This window comes from Phaseolus vulgaris, chromosome 7, assembly GCF_051622355.1.
Source record: "Phaseolus vulgaris cultivar YP4 chromosome 7, ASM5162235v1, whole genome shotgun sequence".
Classification (NCBI taxonomy): domain Eukaryota; kingdom Viridiplantae; phylum Streptophyta; class Magnoliopsida; order Fabales; family Fabaceae; genus Phaseolus; species Phaseolus vulgaris.
In genome coordinates, this window is record NC_143504.1 from 26,438,968 (window position 1) to 26,444,967 (window position 6,000).

The window sequence follows — 6,000 nt, forward strand, 5'->3', positions numbered from 1 at the left end:
TATTTATCATAAATGTATAACCTTTTGAGTGAAATTTCCTATATCTAATCATGACATGATGTGTGGCTACATATTAGTTCATTGTATTTATATTTATAATGATATTATGATTGATAGTGATGATGATATGTGTTATTTTTGGTTAAATTTAATTAGTTTATTAGTTGCATGTTTGTGAACATTACTAAATGATCTTACTTAATATGGAAGTATGATGGATGATACACTAATCATTAAATAATTAAATAGATTTTTTATAATGTATAAATTATTTTTTGAGACTTTTACATTCAAATGATATTATAATTTTATTCCACTATTATCTTAATAATAATTTTGGTGGAATATTAGATAGGATGCCCTCTCCTTTTAACTAGGAAGCATTTAAGATTATTTTTTTTCACATTTAATTAATTCTTGGAAAACAACTCATTTGTAATTATTTACTCCAGCTTCAAATTTTAATGAAGGCACTCAAATAATGAACTAATCTTAATAACTTCTAAATAAGGTAATAACTCTACAATTAACTTTATTTTTTTTCTTTTGCTTTTTTTAAAAGCTGAACATCACTTGAAAGTAATATAGTAGGTCATATAGAAAATAAAAATGATTGATATTTTGGAACATGTATATAAAAAAAAATAAGATGTTAGGAAAAATTGGTTTAGGAAGGAAAACAATTATGAAAAGAAAAAGTGGGTTTCTTGTCTTTGTCCCTTTTCTGGAGTATTGGTGTGACATGTATCCACTACTAACCAAGACCATGTGAAGTCTATTTATTATGTTAGGTTTCACTATCATCTACAATTCATCTTTTTCTTTTCTCTAAAACTTCTCTCTGGGACTCCTTACTATAAATATATATTACAACAATTATCATCAAAATCATATTGAATTGGACAAATTTTTAATAATAAAAAAACTTAAATATCAGCATTTTTTATGCAATTAAAGATTACAAATGGTTTTGAATATTAATATATCATTATCCGATTATTAAATGACACGATAAAGCATTATATTAAAAAATGTTGAGCAAAAACATTATAATTGTAACTATAAAGAGATGCAGGTAACTAAAATAAAAGTTGATATATTGATACCATTTACACTGAATACATACAGTGAAAACTTTTCTTTCACATTCTAAACAGTAAAAAACACATACTTGACAGCTTCTTCTAATAATATAATAATATTTTAAATTAAAAATAAAATAAGAATAATAAAAATATTAATTTATTAGAATGTTAGATGGTGTGAATATTTCATCTTCTAAGGGAGTAGTATAAGTTGATAGAAAAGCAGATCTGCTTATGAACGTTAGGTTTATATTCATTGACTACGATGAACGTGTGAATATGTTCCGGATTTTAATCCTCTTCACTTTTAAATTCAACCCTATTTTTTATAATATTTTAAATCTCAGGATGCATGCACTTCAAACATCAAACTCATCATTCTTTTATTTTCATATACATCGAATAAATTATGGAGTGAATATTTTACTTTTTCTCAAACAAATACATATTCTAGAAATGTCTGAAAAGATATACTTTTTTTGAATGGAAAAGTAAATTAGTTCTACTATTAGATACTAGTTGCATTCCGTTTCACTAGTAAGGTTAAGATTTTTTTTATTTGAACATTCGATTGTTTTTATACTATGTTTAATATTTCATTGGATTAAATGGTTTAATTTAAGTGGAGGCATGATCCATCTTATTTCTCATTGGAAAACGAAAATTGATTAAAATTTTGTCTACGATTTGATGGGGTAATTTGGAAGGCACGAAATTGGCCATGCTTCATACCTCATGCCACACAACTAGTCAAATCTTAATTTTTATATAAAAAAAAACAAATCTATTTAATCATATTTAATGGGAAGATAAATCTGTGAAGATAACTAGTTAGATTTTTTTTAATAATCTTTTTATAGAACACAACTTCTCTTCTTTTAAATATATAATTTAGTGTAATGAAATAAATGATAATTTTTGAAAGTATTTAATGATTTAACCAAAAGTGTTGAAACATAAGAAGGGGATGAAGTGATAAGCGTAAGCAGTGACGTCATAAGTAAGTTGAAAATGTAGAATTAATTTGAAGATAAGCAATGGTGTGTATATATATCGATGCACTTATCAGAGTGGGGCCCACTGTGTATGACCACTTTTTCGGTTTGGGACCATTCTTCATTTTCACACTCTTCTCTTTTATTTAACTTCAAAACACCTTTTTATCCTTTTCACATCACTTAAATTACTAACTAATTTATTACTCTTTATAAATTATTTACTCTTTCATCTACCTTTTTTGGCATATAACAATTTCACAAATTATAAGTAAATATCTCTAATTTCGATTTGGATTTTAAGAAATTTAATATGTGTGATCTTTGATTTTAAATTTTGATTAATTGATGAAGAAAACAACATTTTTAAAAGTGTACAATGTACTTCTCTGAAAATAGTACCTTATTCCTACAATAGTACCTTGTGTTCAAATAATGGCTGCTTTGTATAATGGGGTAACTACAATCCTACTTACATATTATGTTTCACAAAATTTAATACTAAAATGCTAAAATATTTTCCACTATGAAAAATAAGCAATAATTGTATATTGAAATCACGTGTGCCCCACTTAATAACTTCATTTCTATCATGTATACGCAAATAATAAAATATTTACGTTTTCTACCTCAGTATAATAAACATATAATTAAAATAAATAATATCACAATAAGAAATAAAATAAAATAAATTCACTTAATTTTTATATTTTTTGAAGTTAATTATTTTAATATTTAGTAATTAATTTTATGAAAATGCATGATTAATATTTAATTATTAAATAAATTAAATTTTACTTTTTTAAATAATTTCAATATTATTTTCAGTTTTATAGAATAATATTAATAATTATCTATTTTTATTTTGATTCGTATTCATCTTTATTAAATTTTAATTAAGTGTATTTTGATCATTTATTATATTTTCTAATTAATTTAATTTTATGTTTTGCCACATCAATCAATTCAAGTATAATTTTTTCATCAATTTTTGTTCATTCACATTATCTTGGCTTAATTAGGACAACTTTATTTTTTTCTTTATCTTTCTTTTTCATACTTCCCTTTTTGTTCCCTACACACTCAATCCAAACAAAACAATAAATGGAAGATTTAAAAAAATCTTACTAAAACCACATCCATTAATCAATGTGATATTGGACTAAAATTATTATTATTTATAACAATTACATTTATCTTAAGTAAATGTATCTATTTTCCATAAATAATACCGTTAATAAATTATTATATCACTTAATTAATTATTTATCATAATATTAGAAGTTACATAAGAGAAAACTACTTTGACAACTTTCTCTATTAGTAACTTAAGTAAATAACATTATTACTTGAATGACTATCACAATATTAATATTTGAGAAGTAATACTTATACAAATAATGATACATTTCAACACATCTAATTTATAAAAATACTTAATCAAGTTGTAAAGTAACTTGCATTACAAAAAAACATCTCCAACATCCAGAAAAAAACACCAACACATTATGTAAGAACCTAGAAAATAGTTTTAGAGTATATTTTAAATGACATCGGGATATTTTTTATTAAAATAAAAAGATTATATAAATAGAAAAATAAGTTATTTAGGTTTTATTTTAAAATAATTGTCATTTTTCATAAAATTTTCTTTTTTCTTTTATTTGTCTTCTTTCTAACTTTTTGAACCTCTCTGTCATTAGAATGACGATCAAAGTTCGTCATTGGATTCTTGACAGCAAATACAAGACTGCTCTACCAAAGTTTTAGATAGAGTAAGATCATTTTTGCTCATTTTTTCTCTAATTCAGTTTTGAACTTGTTTGATTATCTTTGGTATAGACTTTGCATGTGACGTTTAGAGTTTCAGGAGTAGTCTCTATTAGCTCAGAGTCCTAGTGATATAGTTAGATTTTTTATCAGGACTCTGTGGTGCAAGTTAAGCTACCATTGAACTTTTGTAGGATTGGAGCTCTTAGTGAAGACCTGCTCAAACTTGGGTAAGGGAAGCTAGTTTTAATTTTCAATAGAACCCTAGGTCAGAAGATCTATATGTGGGGCTGATGTGGTCAGTAGTCTAAAATTTTCTTGCACGATTGTTTGATTTTTGAGTAAAGTAGTGTTTTGATTGAAATTAAATTGTGAAATGGTTGATTTTGTCTATTTTGTATAATATATGTTCATTTTGATGTGAATGAGTGATTTGTTTTGATTGATGTAAGGACCGAGAAAAATAGTCTTAGAATATAAATGGTACAGTTAAAATGACACCTGAATATTTTATTATTAAAGTGAAAAGGCTATATAAATAGAAATTTGGTTATTCAAGTTTCATTTTAAAAGAATCATCATCTCTCTAAAAACTCATTTTCCTTTCCTCTACCTTCTCTCTAAAATTTCGACCTCCTCGCTCATCAAATCAATGATCGGAGTCTGCCATTGGACTCCTGGCAGTGAACTCTACAAGATTGACCGATCAAAATCTTAGATAGAGTAAGTTCTTTATTGGCTCCTTTTCCTTTGAGTTAGTTTTGATCTGGTTAGGTTGCCTTTTAGTTTAAGTTTGCATGTGAGATTTTTATCTTCAGAATTAGTCTCTGTTAGCTCAGGGTCTTAGTGATATAGTTGGATTTGTGATCAGGACTCTGTGGTGCAGGTTAGGGTATCCTTAAGCTTTTGGTGAGTTTGAAGCTCTTAGTGAGCATTTGCTAAAGTCCAGGTAAGGGAAGCTAATTTAAATTTTCAATAGAACCCCAGGTTAGAAGATTTGAATGTGAGTGTGACGTGGTCACCAATTCCAAATTTTGTTGCAAGATTTCTGGTTTTGTGTAGATTGTAGTTTGATTGAAATTGAAAGTGTTGTGATTGAGAATTGGTTGTTTGATTTAAATGGTTTTGGAATTAGAAATCACATATATATATATGTGTGTGTGTGTGTGTGTGTGTATAGATGGACATAATAGCTCAATGATTCAATGAGAGTGATTGTATCATGGTGAACAGGAACTGTCAATGTCATGTGTAGATTTATAATTTATGAATTGAATGAGATATTAATTTATAATCTAATAAGTATATTAAGTTATGTAGAATTTTTCTGCAGATTTCGCTCAAGCTAGCAAGTTCTAGCTCAAGCAAAAAAATTATGGGTGCTCTCTGGAGGATTTTAGCTCAAGCTAGCGAATTTTAGCTCAAGCTAAAATTTTGGATGCTCTCTAGAGGATTTTAGCTCAAGCTAGCGAATTCTAGCTCAAGCTAAAATTCTAGGTGCTCTCTAGAGGATTTTAGCCCAAGCTAGCGAATTTTAGCTCAAACTAAAATTATGGGTGCTCTCTGGTGGATTTTAGCTCAAGCTAGCGAATTTTAGCTCAAGCTAAAATTCTAGTTGCTCTTTGGCGAATTTCTAGCTCAAGCTAGCAATTTCTAGCTCAAGCTAGAGTTTAAAAAAATAATAATAATAAATAAATAAATGAAAATAAAAATATTAAACTAATTTTTATTTGCTTTTAAAAGATTGATTTATTTATTTCTATATAGTTTTTCTTATAAAGTATGTAAACTTTTATTTCATGTATAGTTAATTGAAAATCTCTTTAATTAGACATTTATATGATTAGTCAATGAATTGTTGTGCATTTTGGATATTGTAAACATTGGTATGATTTGATTGTTTGATGTTGGATATTATGAGGTTCAAAATATGAGTTTTAATCAAGACATAGTATTTTCAGGAAAGAAAATACCGTGTTAAGATTGTTTAGGATGTGCATTGACTAGGGATTCGTCTAGAAGGAGATATCTTGACTCTATTGAGATAATGGAATCATATAGATGAAGTTATTCAGGTGGTGAGAGTCGAAGGAGGTTCATATGAATGGGTAAGTTGTTTGAAAGATAACTAACTTGACCTGTTATATGAG